The 19,059-nt window shown below is 35.2% G+C and overlaps 1 protein-coding gene across 5 annotated transcripts in view; it reads left to right on the top strand.

Annotated features, from left to right (window-relative positions):
• Positions 1–1,335: 1,335 nt before the first annotated feature.
• Positions 1,336–19,059, top strand: part of LOC128014853 (mucin-5AC-like) — a 201,002-nt gene continuing 183,278 nt past the window's right edge. For 2 of the 5 annotated variants that reach the window (XM_052598534.1, XM_052598535.1), the window contains exon 1: positions 1,336–1,595. The gene's annotated coding sequence lies outside the window, so the exon portion shown is untranslated. The remainder of the gene's footprint in view (positions 1,596–19,059) is intronic. The other 3 variants (XM_052598537.1, XM_052598536.1, XM_052598533.1) reach the window with 2 other exon arrangements.

Here is a 19,059-nt window from a genome sequence, read left to right on the forward strand (position 1 = left end):
ATGTCTCTCCGTGTCCCTCCTGTGCAGCTCCAGCATCCCCTGGTTTAATTAAATGGCCAGGCACGCACGCCCGCACACACACACACACACACACACACACACACACGCACACACGCACTGATGATGATGATTCCCAGTCTTAAAGGAGTAGTTCACCCAAAAATTTTAATTAATCATTTACTCCTGGCATTTCAAACTCATATGTTGTTACTTTTCCTTGCAACACAAAAGGTGAAATTTCCAGAAAGTTTGTGCACTGTATTCCTATAGTCATATGATAGCACATGCAGACTAAATAGTCTGCCATAGCTTACAAATCAGATATGGCACAGGATGGACATCAATTATATCAAACATCATTGGTTCTCTTGTGCCTTGTGACCGAAAAAGTAACTGACATTAAACATGATGCAAAGGCTCAATGCTTGGTTGGAGTGCTGCTGCAAAAGGGAATATTTTTAGTCAATATTGGCTTAAATTTTGTTCTGTTTCTCCAGTGTTGTTAAATAAACTAAAACTACTAAAATATGTTTTCGTTCATTTATCTAAAGCTAACATAAAATATAAAAGTTACTCTTACTCTAGTCAGATTGAAATTTTGTCTTGCTCATTAAAATAATAAAAAATTAAATGTTAATTACATATTAAAATTACTTAATTTAAAACTGAAAATAAAGACAATAAATACAACAACAACAAAAATTCTATTAAAAATGGGAAAAAGCACCTAAAAAATTACTAGAACTTAAACTAAAGTATAACTAAAATGACTGCTGATAATAAAAGATAATTCAAATTATTCATTAATACAGTATATACAGTATTGAAGTGAAATATAAATATTTAACATCTAAATAAATTGAAAATAAATCTATTCAAAATTTACATTCATGAATTTTTATATTTCAGTGTTGTTGTTTTTAATTGAACTAAAACTAGCAAAATAATGTTTTCATTCATTGAAAAAGCTAAAACAAATATTAAATGAAATACAAAAGCTTACACACACACACACACACACACACACACACACACACACACACACACACATATATATATATATACACATACACACACACACACACACACACACACATACACATTTATAATTTATTCCGACTCCAGGTTTGGAGCAACATGAGGGTGTGTAAATAATGAGCTATTGCTTTAAACTGAAACAGTGGATGCAGACGAGGAGAGAGAGAGAGAGGGATGAATATAGAAGTGTCAAACCCTTCTGTTTATTCACTGGCGTTAGGTCTGCGTGTGTGCTTTACTCCCATCTCTCATTGGCTGCTTCCCTCTCCCACACACACACGCGCGCGCACTGGCAGAGTTGATGTTCTCGAGCGCAGGTCGAGAGAGGGAGAGATGGGAACCGCACACACACTGGAAAGAGGCACACGACGCTCCGTGCAGCACTGATCACGACCGAGACATCGAGAAGAGGAAAGAAGGTGTTACTGAATGAGCAGGATGGGACTGAGAAACCTGAGCATCACCGAAGCTTCCTGAAGACGAGTTTCCAGCGCTTCGGAAAAGGACAGTTTTGAACGTCTCATGCACTCGTGCTCGGATCGAACGGGAAGTTTCTGGTGAGTAACTTTCGCTCGTGTGTAAAGGACAGCTTCCATGCACGGACTGGTCAGATCGTATAGTTTTTTCTCATAGGTGCTGGGGTTTATGTTTTGATTGTCCACGTGTGCAGAAGAGCTGATCCGTCTGGATCCGAGCAGCTGTGCTCTACCAAAGTGATGAGATCGCACGGATGGAAAGACACACAAACACACACACACACACACTCACACACACTCAGTCAAACAGAATCAGTGCTTCATTGCATTCATGCTGACACAAACTGTGGAAGCACACACAGTTTTTGAGATTGTTTTTTCGGGTCAGACAAGAAACGACATGAAAGTCGGGCTGCTTTGAGAAAACCTGGTGTTCAGTTATACTAAATCTTCCAGGTAAAAAAAGCACTTCACCCTGAATTTCAAAAGAGAGAGTGAGTCAGTGTGTGTGTGTGTGCCGTGAATTTATCAAGGATGCATTAAATGGATCAAAAGTGACAGTAAAGACTTAAATTGCTACAAAAAGCTTTTCTTTTTTTTCTTTTAAACCTTCTTTCATCGATGAATCCTGAATTAGAGTTTTCCCCAAAAATATGAAGCAGCACAGCTGTTTTCAACATTTATAATAATCAGAAATGTTTCTTGAGTAGCAATTATTTTTGAAGATCATGTGACCCTGAAGACTGAAGGAATGATGCTGAAAATTCAGCTTTGCATCACAGGTATAAATTTAATTTTACAATATGTTCAAATAGAAAATAGTTTTTTTAAATGGTAATGATATTTCACAATATTACTTTTTTTTACTGATTAAACAAACACAGCCTTTGTGAGCAGAAGAGACTCCTTTCAAAAACATTAAGACCTTATTTCTACATAACTAAGTCATTGTGTTCCTCTCAGCATCATTCATTATCTAGTCTTTCGGTGAAACCGATGAGTTGCTTTTGTCAGAATAGGAAAATATAAAAATGAGGGTTAGAGAAGTTGTTGTCTGCAGTTTTAATCATGTATTATAGTGTTTGTATCTATTTAAATCACTCACATCAATTGTGTCAGTCTGTCATTATTATGTTGCGATTTAATAGATTAAAAAAAGAAGCAAAGTTTAAAATATAATTTTCATATTGCATTTTTAAACCATAAATCATGCAAAAATTTCACCCGACTTGATTTTATCAATTGGGAATTGACTTTAAAGTGGGTGTGGCATAACCAAATTGAGTCAGCTGGCAAGACTTGTTGGGCAAGACTCGAATATTTAAGATGTCATCCAAAAAGAAAAATTAAATTCAGAAAGAACAAACATGATATTATAGACAAACATGCACAACATATATCGTGCACAACAAGACCTGGAAGGATTAAGGCAATAAGAAAGTAAATTGGGTGAATGCTGATTTCATGCTGAATATGATAATATTTTGGCCCGTTCATGTTTATACTTAATCTTCATGTTGTGCTTGTGTGCTTCCAAAAAAAAAAAAAAAAAAAACTGCTGCAGAGAATCTGTAAACAGCATGAGATTCACAAACTAGATTCTCCATTAACCATGAAGCCGGTTTAATGCATGTGCTGTCAGACGCTGTTTGTGTCACTCATTCACCTTCTGTCCGCTGTGTCACTCCCGCTCCACGTTCATTCGCATCTCGCCGTCAAACTGCTTTCTCATGGAGATCACATCACATCAGCGCTCCAGATGCACTTTTGGCTTCCAACCAGACCCTTAAGCTTCCTTATCCTCCTCAAACCTTCCACCTCAATTATCTCTTCCTCTCTCTTTCACTGCGTTTCATCGCTTCCACACTTTTAGACTCAGCCAAAACAGTGGATTTTAACTCTAGGGTTCTCGTATGAATGGGATCTGGAGTTGATAGTTTAGAGTTGATTATGGTCATTTTTAAACGAGATTCCCAGCAATTAGCCAGCTGGGCTCAGCGCGTGCTGGACGAAGGTCATTATCGGCCCAGTGTGCAGGACCAGTGCACTAGGACCTGCCAAATCTAATCTAATCATCTAATCCCACCAATCAAAGCTTTAAGGATACGTAAAGTCATTGAACCAAATGAGATTGACGGGCATGGTCCAGTTAACCCCCGCTTGGAGATGGTGTAACTAAAAGCCTTAATATCTAATGCAATTTAGCTTTTTTAAAGTAAAAGCTTTTTATTTTAAGGACATTTAAATGTGTTTTTACTGCAAAGTAAGAACAGTGAATACAGAGCATTTGTTGATGCTTATTCAAAAGTATTTTTTTTTGAAGGCAAAGTATAAATCTAAAATAGATTTAGTAAGATTACAGGCCTTAATTTCTTACAGAATGTAGCTTTTTAAAATAAAACCTAAATATTTTTTAATGCAAAACAAAAAAAAACTTTTTTTCAACATATAAATCTAAAATATTTAATTATATTTTAGCTGAAGCTTTTAAAGCTTAATATTTGGGGATTTTTTTTATTGTAAGTTATTTTCATACATTAAACATTTTATTTCATATTTTTTAATTTTCATTTAGTTAAATGTGACAGTTTGTTGATGAGGCAGCGTTTATTTGTTCCAGGCTTATTCACAGTGAAAGTGCATTTTAAATGTCCATCTGGCGTTTGTTAACCAGCGCTTCTCATCACTTCATTTTTAATTGATAGCACTGTTGTTGTGACATAGGCCTGATCATTTAGCCAACCAGTGCATTTTTAATTATTCATGCATGATTTTTCATCCTTAATCTTTAATGCTGCTGCAATCCTGCAGAGTGACAGATCTGTTCTGTTGGCACATGCATGTCAAGGAGATTGGCAGTTTTTTTAATGTTTGTCCACAAAACACAACTGAAATGTAATCCATTGCTACTAAGTTAAAGCACTCAGTCATATTTGCCTAAGAGGCATGTGTGTGTGTGTGTTTTAGAAGGCATTTGATGGTCTTAAAAATGGATTTGAGCTTGTCAGGCTTTGAGATGCTGACAAGAAAAAAAAAAAAAAAAAAAAAAAAAAAATATATATATATATATATATATATATATAAATATATAAATAAATATATAATAAAAAAATAGTACTCCTCTAAACCTATTTGGCATAACAAATTTCACAAGACACAATAACTGTATTTACAAAAATAATCCTCACAACACCATTGTTTGTTAATGTTGTGTTTCCTCCTCAAGCATCAAATCAAATCCTGTAATTTTGTTGCTTTCCCAGCATGCTTCTCACATATGAATTCTCAGCCATTGTGTCTCAATTGTGTCAAGATTCAGTTTTGCGTCTCCACTCTCCAGACATCTAAGGGACTCATTCACAACTACCAAAAAGGACTGCAAGCAATCGCTGATGCTCAGAGAGGCAGTAGTAAGATCAAATGTGTTTTTTTTTTTTATTATTATTATTTAAACATTTGCATTTTTTTTTAAATATCTATTATTTAGATCTACTTCCCCAGGGGAGCACTAAAAATATATAGAGAAATCCAATTATCTAATTTAAGCCATTTTCTTATAGGTTTTGCAATGAATATGTAAACTGAGCTGGTAAAGCTGGATAACCTGGCTGGTTAAGGTAGTTAAGTTAGTTAGTGAGTTCTCCATCTTCATGTGACCGCAGCTTCCTCTGAATAACCTGTGAATAAACCTTGAGGTCCCCACAACAAGCAGCTAGCGAGACAACATCATACATCAGTCGGTTATTGGCCAAATCCTGATTCAACCAGGCAGTATTTATGAATTATGTAACTTTTTATTACATGCGATGACATTGCACATTAATACACAACAGAAGAACCGCAGTGGATGAGAAGACTGCTGAATTTATAGCTCATTTATTTCCTTCTAAACGTTATTGCTTTATATTGCCATTTAGAGAATTTGGCTACAGTAATGCCAATTCATGGGGATTTATTATTTTATCAATCATGTTGTGGTGCACAAACTCAGCTTTCTTACAACTGATCCTTAGTTATCCTCACTATATGTCAGTTCGTCGACTGTCCTTGTATATTTATTTGGGGAAAACAATGTGGCTATTTGTCTGATGAATTTTGTGATTGGTGGATGATATATTGTCCAATATTTTTACTGGTTGTTTGCAAGTTTGAATTTAGTTCTGGTTTACATTTAAAGGAAACATACATCTGCAACACGTTGGCAAAATAAAATGTTGTTTTTTATACTGTACAAACTGTATTATCTATCTATCTTAGTCCAATAGTATCTTAGTTGTTTTATTTCAGCTAGTTTCCAGAGCATCACTTCTCACTTTTTATTTAGGATAATTTGATGCACTAAAATAAGAAAAAAAAAAGTTGATTAATTAATTAAAATCACGCACACGCACACACACACACACACACATATATATATATATAATTCTATAGTAATCTAAAACTCTGGTGTCTGTAAACAAATAAAAAACAAATGCTAAATTTTAAAAAATGTTTTATATTTTAAGTAGTTCAGTAATAAAGACCTGTTCAAAGGTGAAATCATTCTGAAAACCATTGAGGTTCACACCACAATTATAACAATTATGGCACAGAAAATAATATCGTTGGAATCACTTTCAGAATGATTTTTTCTAGAGGATGATTAAAACGATTAAAAACATTGATAGCCAATAAGAATCCTTTCGACTTGTAACCAATGTAATTATTGTTATATATATTTATTTTTTTATTATGTTTAGTCTGTTTAGGTGTTTAACGTGTGGCTTTCAATGTGTTTTTTTTTTTTTTCAACTCGAGCTCAATTTCAATAAGCATTATCACAAAGACACACTTCTACCGTAAACTATCCAAGTCTCACTTGGATGCACGCTTTCAGTTTTACACTCTTTAATAAGTTGTTTTCTCTTCTGAAAAAGTACTTTCTAAGCTGTGTAGGTGTTTTCTGATATCTAAATGAGTGCTAGTTCAGCTGGTTCACGCTTCCTTCTTCTCCCTCTATCATTTTTGAAGCACATAAACACACAAAATATGTGTGCGGTACCACCACCAAACCTGTGCACATAATCATGACCTTGGCTGACACTGATTACTTCTGCAGATGGGAAACTGATGGGGGGTGTTTATTAAAGGAAATATTCCAGGTTTGATAGAGTTTAAAGTCTACTATTTACTTTCTTACACGTTCAGTACATGTCTCTGGTCTTATTGTGCATGATTCATTGTGCAGGTTATTTCAAAGTGGTCTTTATAATCTTTTAACAGATTGCAGTAACTTCCTCCACCTCTGAAACAATACTCTTCCTCGTGGCTCCATTCAAATCGAACAAAGCGAAGGTTTTAACCAGAGATTTGAGATTTCAGGGAGACTAAAGACAAGACAGTCTGGACAAGTTGATGCTAATTGCCGAAAATACTTATTTATGTACTTATGAAATTTCTGACAAATTTCATAGAAAATCATGTAGTGTGTGATGGTCTCTATTTAATGGAGTGAAATATGTCCATCTTAAGTTGTTAAAAACCTGTTTCCAAATCCATTACATTTTGTAAGAAGGATTATGGTGGCCGCTTTGTGTTGATTGCGTCACTAGAAAATACTGTTTACAATAAACACACAACACTTATAATATTGGATATTCATAACTAGAAGTGCACTTAGACATGAATTGAACACTTTTACAGCATACATTATGTTTTTGTGAAGAGTTGTATGTGTATTTGAAAGGCATCTCTTACGTTGCTTTAAATAAAAAATACATATTATTAATGTTTAAAATAACCGTTTTCTATTATAATATATTTTTAAATATTATTTATCCCTGTGATGCTCAGCTGAATTTTCAGCATCTTTCTTCCAGTCTTCAGTGTCACATGATCCTACAGAAATCGTTAGCTATAATATGCTGATTTGCTGCTCAAAACACATTTCTTATTATCATCAATGTTAAAAACAGTTTCATATTTTTCTTTGTTGAAAATGTGATGAATTTTAATTAATGGAGTTAAAGTTCAAAAGAACAGCATTTATTTTAAATGTTATTTTGTAACTTTATAAACCTCCGGTCGCATAGCATTTCTTTAAGATATTTCCCATCATCTCTGGGTCACACTGATGACATCTGCTGCTCACGGCGGCAATACTAGCGATCTTAATGAAACGAAAAGAGAAGCTTCCACAAATACTTCAGTAATGAGATGCTTTGAAATGTGACATCAGGTGACCAAATCCTCTTTTTTCTCATTCGTGATGGACACATTCGATTCATGCTGGTGTCTTTTAGTGCCACAGAAAACCGAAATAATCAGGTAAACAAACATAAAAAAGTTTGATTAGTGCTTCCAGCATCCTTTCAGCACTAAGCACAACCTCCCTATTCACTATGAGGGGCGTTTGTTTCTTATTTCTCCGTTTTCTAGCGTTCCCCATTTCCACTGCCTTTGTTATGCAAATTCCATTGTGAGTAGGTGTTGCTAAGAGTTTCTTTGTGCTGTAGAGTTAAAGTTGGCAGAGGTGGTTTCTCTGCAGAATTATTTAGCATATAGATAATAAGATCTCATTGTCATAAGAACCATCTCAGAGGCTGGAGAAGTTTTAGCACATTGTACATCATCTTTGGCAGCTCTTAGAAGAGCCTTTGTTCTTCTCAAAACAAATCTGAATTCAAGATTTGTTTCAGACCTAGTGTCCGCCGTTTGAATCAGCAGTTTTGACTGTGATATTGCTTTCTTGGGCAATCAATGAAAGACGATACAATGGCCAAGATGTTTGTCTTGAGCACTGGCTTATAAATGTAACACTGATTGCTTTTTCAATTAATCAGAGAGATTGCTGACTCATGTCTCATTAGCTGAAGTTTTGTGGATGTAAGGTGACTTAGCCTTGTGTCTGCAAAATCATTGCAAAAAACACTGTTTATCGTGTTTTAAGTTTGATATGGGCCTGGGATAAATATCTTTTTCTTTTATTTATTTTTTCTGATCTCTAGTGCATAGTTAATTAAATAAATGGTGCTCTTTTTATTTTGTTTTATGTATACTGTTCAAAACCTTGGAGTTTAGAAAGATTGTTATTTTTTATTTGTATTTATTTTTGGTAATAATGAATACTATTTAACAAGGATGCAATGAATTGATCAAAATTGCCAAATAAAGTAATTTATGAAAAAATAATAATAATAAAAAAAGGATCATGTGACACTGAAGACTGGAGTAATGATGCTAAAAATTCAACTTTGATCACATGAATAAATTCTATTTTACAATGTATTCACATTTGAAATTCTAATAATATTTCACAATATATTTTTTACTGTATTTTTATCAAATAAATAAAAAAGTCTCCTCCCCCCACAAAAGGTCTGTTTTCAGACAATATATAATAATATCAATATGATGAGTTTTATGTGGTATAATACTGTATGTAGTAACCATGTATGTAAAACAACAAATCTGTTTGTTTTGTCATTTTTTTTAAGTACACGTCTATTTTTCAGATTTACTTATCGGCATTTATTTATTTATTTATATTTATTTATTTATTTTCCTTTCGTAAGGGCAACATGTTGGATTTATTTGGCCCGATTTCTTCTCGTGTGTGGTGTCCCCCGAGGACAAACGATCACGCAGCCTGTGGACTGTGGCGTGTAGCCAATCAGAAAGCGAGGTGATGAGGCGGTGAGGAAGTACCGGGAAACAAAATCAAAACGGCCGGCGGCATGGCGCACCAGAAAGTCCGTGGAAATGAATATATGAACATTTATTTCAACGGTTATTAATCTGTGTAGTACGTAACAACATTTATATGAGATAAAACAACAACCATATCATCCATATCATATCCATATCATGATGTAGCAAGTATAGTCCATGCTCGCATTATCTCCACCATCGCCTTTTCTTGCTTTTCTTATGTTTTTTTTCCGTTAAAAACAAAGCACAAACTATGGCCACTACATCCTCTTCGTCCGCCATGATTGTTTACTCTGAAGTCACGTTTGATCTCGAGGGATTTTGCGAGATTTCCCGTCTGACCTGGGAATGCTCGGGAGTCAAATCGGTTCGTGTGTTGATGTGTTGATTTTGCCGTGTGGCTGCACACCACACACTGTACGACCAAAACTGTTAGACCCGTGATTTTTTATCGCCGTGTGTGGGGTCTCTCAGGTTTGGAAAATCGGTCGACAATTTTAAAATCGTCCCGTGTGAACCAGGCCGTAGACTCCAGATATTCAAATAGTTGTGTCTCTGCCAAATATTGTCCGATCCTAATAAACCATACATCAATGGAAACCTTATTTATTCAGCTTAATAAATTGACACGTATGACTGGTGTTGTGGTCCAGGGTCACATATGTTTTTGCTTCATATGACGATATATTTAATATATGGAAACGTAATAGTGTGAAGTGACATGTGGCCAAGTATGGTGACCCATACTCTGAATTAGTGCTCTGCATTTATCCCATCCAGTGCACACACACCTGGAGCAGTGGGCAGACATTTTTTGCTCCAATGCCCGGGGAGCAGTTGTCCAACATTTATGTATGAAATTGGTCAAACAAACAGGAAATCCCGACCCAAAGCTTGTGCTAAAATGGGATATGAGTAAGGCCATGTCTACACTAATACGTTTTCATTTGAAAACACATCTTTTTCTCTCCGTTTTGGCCTTCCGTCTACACAGAGACTGCTTTTTTAATCAATGAAAACTGAGCTTTTTGAAAACACTCTCCAAAGTGGATCAATCTGAAAACACATTTTTCGTGTTTGTGTAAATGGAGGCTTTTGAAAACGATGAGGCAAGTTTAGTCATGTGATGCATATTATACCATTAGATATCAATGTTTATATGAGTATTGTGCACGTTATGTGCTATGCACTTTCACACTCTTGCTATAGATGTGTTACTTTGTATACTCTTCATATCACAGTCCTGCGATTTGTGGTAAAACATGAGGGCAGTTGTGTTTTAGATCAGACATAGGCTACAGTCATGAGTGTGTGTGACCTGGACGCATCAGTGATTTTGTGAGTTATTTTTGTAAATAAAATAATCCTGTCAGAAAAACTGCATGAAAACGTCTCATGCCTGTTTCGTGTGTATAAACTGCAGTGAGTTTTTTGCACCTTTATGCATGCGCAGAAAGCTATTTTAATGTTTTCTGTTGTATCAGTGTGGATGAGACACTTTTGGAAACGTTTGAAAACACTAGTGTGGAATGAGAGCGTTTTAAAATGAAAACACATGTTGAAATGTATTCAGATGAATGCAGACGTAGCCTAAGTGTATAACATCGTTGTGCAGAGTTTAGTTCCAAGCCTGTTCTAACTCATCTAAGTTTTTGAACAACACTCATCTGTTTTGGTCCCTGATGTAGTTCAGAAATATACAAGCAATAACAACAAAAGCAGAGTCTTACTAATGCACATGATTGGCCACTTCACTGAACTCTTAAGGATGGTGTTTTTACCGAGGCGTAGGGTGTTTCTAGTCCTTTCCCCCTGCTGCCTTTCTCTTTCTCTCCTGTCTGGCTTCACTTCGGCATCTCTCTAAATATATCTCGCCGTGTCTACCTTTCTCCCCGTCTCCCTGCTTGCACAGTCTTGTCCAATAAAGTTAGCCATGCTTCACCAATCCAATCTGACACACTTTTACATAACAATTCTATCTGCAGCGTGCGCCCTCCCTTTGCAGACACAATTCAAAGCTTTCTCCATGAAAAAGTGACTGTAATGCAGTATTAACTGAGCATTTTGACACTGAATATTAGATGTGTGTGATGAATTGCATCCATTAAAAGTGAAATGCACTCCTGTTTTGTGGGTGCATCAATGCCAACCTCAATGAGGACTCAAACTTTTGCTCTTCATACGGCTTGTTGGCTCTTTTCCCACATAGACATAGTATCGATTAGAGCTGGACGGTGGAGATTCTGCTGTACTGTTTATACCGTGGTGTATCTGTGCCATAATGCACAGTATTGCAGACAGCTTCATTGATTGTAATGGGAGCGATTCAGTTTTGTTGTAGTTTTTATCATATGTTGGAAATGGTGCCTTGTAAGCTATTTATCATTAGACGTGGCTTAGTCATATTTATATGTATCAACTCAAGTGTGACATGATGTGAAGCTGTGTTTTCACATCAAATCTACTAATCTTTCAACATTGATCTCATTAGTATTCATATTTGTATATAAAATATGACTCCAGCACACACACACACACACACACACACACACACACACACACACACACACACATGTATATATATATATAACTCTATATATAATCAGTGGAGCTTTGCATTTTGCATTATTTGGTCTGTGTGAGGAAAAACTATATTTTGGGGGAGATGTTTTTCTTAGGAAGGAAATTTAACTATGGCTTCAGAGGCTGCACGATTATTGAGCATTACTGGCTCATTGTGAAGTCTTTAAAGGGGGGGTGAAATGCTGGTTTTCACCCAATATCCTGTTAATCTTGAGTACCTATAGAGTAGTACTGCATCCTTCATAACTCCAAAAAGTCTTTAGTTTTATTATATTCATAAGAGAAAGATAGTCTGTACCGATTTTTTTCCGGAAAAACACGAGCGTCTGTAGGCGTGACGTGTGGGCGGAGCTAAAGAATCACGAGAGCCAGTAGGCTTTTGCGCTGATAGCGTTTGGAAGCTGTGACATTACCTGAGGACAAAACCAACCAAAACAAACCATTGCTAACAGTCAGATTCAGCGTATATTTATGATCCAGAGGCTGAAATTTAACAGGAGCAGCAGCAACAACAGCGGCTCTATGTGGTATGTACTGAAACTGTATATATATTTGCTTAGCGGTTTTGGAAAATGATTAAGTTCCACTTTGTCGTTTTTTTTTTATTTTTTTTATTTTTTTTTTAAGCTGTACATGTGGAAAGTGCAGTTTGATGACAACATCGCATGTTGTTTACTTGATGTGCTTACACGCCGACAGCTAAGTTAACAACACAGAGATATTTGAAGCAGTTTCACTCACCGCCTGCGGTTCCAACACACGATTGTGACCCTTTTTCGTTGGGACTGCATTATCCTTAAGAAATAAACGATGTGCAAATCTGTCGTCAAACTGGGCCATGTTTGTAAAACAAGCATCTTCGAAATGCAGGGGAACAAACACAAACACTTACACAACTCCGTTGATGCTCTGTAAAAATAAACTCCATCCTCTGGGTCTTAATGCTGTTTTTTTTTTTTGGTAATCTGTGCAGGGTTGTCTTGCCCTGGCAACCAAAAACACACTTCTTTTGTGACATTTCGCGACGCTCTTGCTCTGATCAGTGAAGTCTGTTGTGCTCTCAGTGCTCTGCTATACGGGAGCGCGCGCTCTTCCGGCAGAAGTGCCTCAGGACCCATATAAGGAAATTCCACTCCATCTAACGTCACACAGAGCCATACTCGAAAAAAACTTTCCGAAACTTGTGACAAACCGGAAGTAGTATTTTTGGAACAGAAATACTCCTTCAATCATACAACTTAATTTTTGAAACTTTGTCCATGTTTAGCATGGGAATCCAACTCTTTAACAGTGTAAAAAACTCAGTATGCATGAAATAGCATTTCACCCCCCCTTTAATAACAGTGACATATATGAGTTATGATTCATTAGTAAGCCCAACTGTGTATGAAGCGTGATATGCATGTGGAAGACTCTCGGCGGGATGAGGGGGTCAGTGTTCCTGCCACTAGGACACACTGAGCATTAAGAAATGCAGGATTCATTAAACTGTCACTGTAAATCTCTGTCCACACTGACTGAGAGAGAGAGAGAAAGATGGGAGGAATAAGTGAGCAGAAAGGAAAGCATAGGGACTGCTTGAGGAACGAGAGTGAGATTATACAAAAGGATGAATCTGTGATGGAAAGCAACATCAATTATGCAGATAAAAGACAGAAAAGGAGACAGTGAGTGATCTGATGTGCCCCTGTTTTTCTGTTGCTAAAATGACCTTCAGTTCTTATTTTTATTTTTATTTTAGCTCTCCGAAATGCTATTGGCTGTTTTGGTAAATTCGTTAGTTGCTACTAAGTAATATATATTCTATTCTACTTAAATATATATAAGTATAAATATATATCATTATGAATTCATTATAATACCTTAAGAATCCCCTTATAATGTATTATAAATACTGGCTTCATAGAAAGTGTTACCACCTTATCTTTTATTATGTTTTATTAGTATTGAATTTTTTATCATTCCAAAGTGTATTTGGCCATTTGCAAGCAGCATCTAATTTTCTAATATTTAATTATAAATTATAATAATAATAACAACATTATAATTGTATTTGATTATTTACTTGAATTTTATGTTATTCCTTTATTATGTGTTTTTTTTATTTTGTTCATTTTTTGCTGTACAATTGTGCTGCAGAAAGTTGAGAGTGATTAAATTTTTAATATTACTTGAAGCAACATAAATTATGAAGATAAAGGACAGAAAAGGAGACAGTGAGTGATTTGGTTTGCCCTGTTTTTCTATCGCCAAACTAACCTGTGATGTGGAAATTTAATGAAGACATTTTTAATACTTGTTCCCTGTTTGTATTATTGTTATTTTTCAATATTTTGCTTATTAGTACCGCTTACTAAGGCTCATATTTTACGTTAGCTGCAGCTAAAATCATGATTTCAAAACCTTAACCCTTAACTTTTAAAGCGCTTAACTGTACTATTTGTGAATGTTGCTTCAAATCATTCGACTTATCATGTGCAGTGCAGGAGTGTGCTGTCTGTTTTGTTTAAATTCTTTTCACCTTTTATCATTGTTCACGGCTTTGAATGCACAGTGATATAATGCCACCAAAGCACACGAAATTGAAACTGAATTGAAAAGGAAACCGAACGCAGTGGCACAGTGTCTTTCTCCGCAAGAGACCGGACAGAACACAACAATCAAATGCTACAAAAACAAAGACTCATATCTGTACAAGACCTCAAGGATGCAGATGCATGAGGCTGAGACAGCAGCTATTTCTGTGAGGTTATGAAATGATGCTCGGCTCCAAACACCAGCAGCTGGTGGCTCATGATCTCCCTCACCTAATAATGTGGAATTATCAGCAGAATAAGTACATAAGGGAGCCCCAGCATCAGTGCTTATGACTCTAATAAGCGAAAATATACACAAGTGCATCATATATCATAAAATCTGATGATGAAGTTATTTTTTCATTAGTATTTTAGAGACAAGGTACTTTAGAGAGTTTGCAGCGTGCCCACACAGTGTAGGTGGGTTCAATGAGTTGACAACATTGTTCGTTTAAAAGAACAACACCGCTTTGTTGCAGAGGTGTGTGGTGGACTACTGCCCCTTCTTTGCATGATTTATTTTTTGTCAGACATAAATTCATGTTCTGTTTGCATTCAGTTTTTAAATTGTTTCCATGTCAAAAGCATATGGAACCCCATTTATCTAACACTTACATCATTATAATGTTAAACTGTAACGTTGAATGTCTATAATTAACCATTTTATTCTCAGATTAAAATAAAAGTAGAATAATATAGAATTTAAAAAAAAATCCATTTAACAGAGGCATCAGAATCGATTCTTGCCTTAATTTATTGTGCTTAGTAAAAAATTGCCATTACAACAAATGCAAATTACTGTATGTTTTTACTACAGTACATTAATTTGGATATTTAATGTGATAATATATTTATTATTAGATGCTATTATTCATATTATATTATAATTAATATTACATAATATTATAATAATCATTAATGTTAGGTATGAATAATCATGATGAATTACAGAAAAAGTTTATGTAATTAGTTATTTTTTAATTGATTTAGAGCAAATTTGAAAGCATGTTTCCTCCATTAAATGAAAAAGCTAATTGCGACTTTTAAAAAAAAGACAATTTAAAGCTTGTTTCTCGCAGTTCTCAGAAAAAAAGTCTGAATTGCAAGATACCAATTCAGAATTCGGAATTTAATTCAAAATTTAAATCTCACAATCATTTTTTTTTTTTTCTGGTATGGAATAAAAACGTAATTGAGAGTTTTAGCATTTAATTCTGAGTTTATATCTCACTTTTTGTCAGAATCGCAGGAAAAAAAACTTTTTTTCTTTTTTTTATTCCATGATGGAAATGGGCTTACAGCCTGTCAATAGTCACCTTTATTATTAAGGCTGCTAAAAATGAATGCGATTGACTGTCATACTAATACAGTTGGCTGTATTTTTCTATTACTTCTCTACAATCACAGACTTTAAGAGGTGAAGGAAAGCTGCTTCTTAACCTTCATCCGCCCGCATCGCTGTTAGACCGCGTTAGTTTAGAATAATGAGCAATTTAGAGATTATATAATCTATTATTGTGATATATTTGTTTGATTTTCATTCTGATTGTTTTATTGGTGGATGCCCTCCTCAGAGAAAACAGCCGTGCTTTGTTGATGCCGTTCTGAACGGCAGTGTTTCCTGCTCCGTCACGGGTGCTCTGTTGATTCACATCACATCCAGAGGTCTCCGCGTGTCACGGCCAATCACATCAATGCCGTGATGCGCCACAGGATGAAGATGAGGATGAGGAGGAGGTGGTTGTGGTAGAGGAACACAAGCGCCTGAAGGCTGCAGCTCTCCTCCTCCCAAACCCCCGTCCAGCATCACAGTCATCATCAGTAATCCTAATAATCAAGCCTTCACCATGACCAATGGTGGTCTTACCATGAAAAAGATGTTTCCTGTGGAAAAAAGCAGGTAAATAAATATATAAATTGAAAGAGAAGTACCTAAATTAAGAAGACAGACCCCCCAGGCGCCCTTTCCTGAAATAAATATGCAGTGTAGCTTACTATTTCTCCAGACATGGCTAGATTCGGCGACCTACTCTGAGACAGCCGTGTCAGGAACGCTCCACTGTCTCGCTTCTTTCTTAATAAAGCTGTCCAAGAGACAGTGACATATGCAACTGTCACTGTCTCAACTGTCACTTACTTAGGGCTGACATCGCTTTCGAAATTTCATTTGAAATGTCTCCGTGTAGATCTGACGGTTTGTAACAGAACGGCTTTTCGGATGGGATTGGTTTTCTAAATGACATTTGGATTACAGTTATTAACACAGGATGTCATTTCATGTATGGGATCTTTGTAGTTAGAGTTAGGATGAGAGCATATATTGGCAGGATTTAGATGTTATGGGACGTCATATAGAAATATTAGGTCATGAGCCACTACACTGCCATTCAAAAGTTTAAGGTTAGTAAGACTTTTTTCATGTTTTTGAGTCTCTTACGCTCACCAGGAATGCATTTATTTGTTGAAAAATGCACTAAATACAGTAATATTGTGAAATGTTATTCCAATTTCAAATATCTGTTTTGTATTTGAATATATTTTAAAATGTAATTTATTCTTGTGATTGCAAGCTGAATTTTTAATAGCTATTACTCCATTGTTCAGTGTCACATGATCCTTTAGAAATCATTCTTATATGCTGATTTGTTGCTTGGGAAACTTTATCATTATTATTTTTATTATTATCAATGTTGGAAAAAATTGTGCTGCCTTATATTTCGGTGGAAATCATAATGCTTTTGCGGGATTTGATGAACAGAAAGTGCTTTCAACAGCATTTATTTGAAATACATATTTTGTATCATCGTGAATGTCTTTACTGTTACTTTTGATGAATTTAATGCTTTCCTTGCTGAATAAAAGCATTCATTTCTTTAAAACCATAAAAACAACTGACTAACCCCAAACTATTATTTAGCCCCAAAAATTAAAAAAGGTCTAAATCCATAATGAAAGTTCATAAGGCAGTGCAGCAATAAATTTAGCTCCGAGCAATTACAGAATTCGATGAAGTTTAAAATAAATGAGGAAAAGCATTGTGAAAAGATCTAAATATTATACCAACATAATTTCTATCCAGACAGTTGAGTATACGCTTGCGGATCGAATCGTTAGTAAAAAGTGTCTAACAAATCTCAAAAGTTCTGTTGTTGAGATTTTCCCTCGTTTTGTCCTTTCTGAATGAACCATGATGTGCTTAAAACATTATATTCCCAATCGAACAGCGTCCCGCGATTATACCTGCCCTCTGAATTTTAACTCCGAACCCCAAACATCTTCTCGAAACAGGCTAAAACAACCAAGTGTTTCCTAATTAAATGTTCCGGTTATGCAAATGATTCATCCAATTTAGGGCTTCATTAAATAATTGACTTCTCTTCAGGGGAACAACTTCCAGACATGCAATATAATTGAGTGCAGTTCCAGGAGAGCAAAGGGACAGAAAGTAATCTGTTCTGCTCTTCATTTGAGTTGCTTTATTACGGCCAGAGTTTCAGCGTTCCTGTAATCTCCCACAGTCTTTCTCATTTCTCGTCTCTGAAGGAATTCCTCTGGCCTAAATTGGGAATGTGAAATGAAAAACAGTTAATATTATCAAGTGCCTGAGCTCGGTTGTAATTTTGTCCTTAATTGACCTTGTGTGTGGCCAAAGCTGGCACGATTAATGTCTGCAGGTGTGCGGCTCAGCAAAGCTGTCACAAAGCATCTGAGTAAAGGCTGCAAATACATATTCAAATGTATTCATAACTTATTTACAGAGTGAGCACATTATAAATGCTAATTCACACACATGAAACACTGCCTTTTTGCGGTTGCAGTGAACAACTACTAAATGATTTTGATGGAAATGTAAAGCTTACTGTGTATTGTAATGAGATTAAACTAAATGCATAACAGCAAGTATTATTTACCCGACATGCAAAATAACATTTCTCAATTCGGCATCTGTGCCAGGATGAATCACTCATGGTAGCATTTGAACTTCCACAGGGGCTACGGATCCGCCACTGGCACTTCACTGAACATAACATTTCATCATTTGCAGAAGCAAAACAGAACTACATACAGCAGAAGCAGCGGCTAAAGATGGTAACACCTCTTTCACAGAGTTCAGTAGAGACAGAAGACTTGTTCTGCTTTTGACTTTTAAAAAACAGATTGTTTTAAATAGTTTTTGGATGAGCTGTGTTCAAAACTATTGTACTTTTTAAATTAAACTGCAGGGTTATTATCATTGACTAAAAGTACAATTAAAACCATAAAAAATACACTCAGTTTCATGTAGTTGCCAAAACATAATTTCTTGTTTCTTTTTTAGTTTAAATTAAAGTATTAAAATAACTAAAATTGTAATGAAAATGAATATGGAATATACAGCAAACTTAAAATAAATAAATAAATAAAAAACTAATAAAAATGCAAACTACATTCAACTACATTATTAGACTTTAATTAAAATTAAAATGGAAAATATAACAAAGACTAATTCAAAATATGCATAATAACTAAAATAGTAAATTAAAGATACTAAAATAAAAATTCCTAAAAACTATATAGACACTATTTTATGCCAAAACAACTAAATTATTTAATTTAAAATGAAAACAGAAAATATAACAACAACTCATTAAAGATATGAATAAAAATAGTACTAAAATAACACCTGCACTTTCTATGTTAAGATTTTGCAATACGCT

The sequence above is a fragment of the Carassius gibelio genome, chromosome A5 (genome assembly GCF_023724105.1).
Source record: "Carassius gibelio isolate Cgi1373 ecotype wild population from Czech Republic chromosome A5, carGib1.2-hapl.c, whole genome shotgun sequence".
Lineage (NCBI taxonomy): Eukaryota > Metazoa > Chordata > Actinopteri > Cypriniformes > Cyprinidae > Carassius > Carassius gibelio.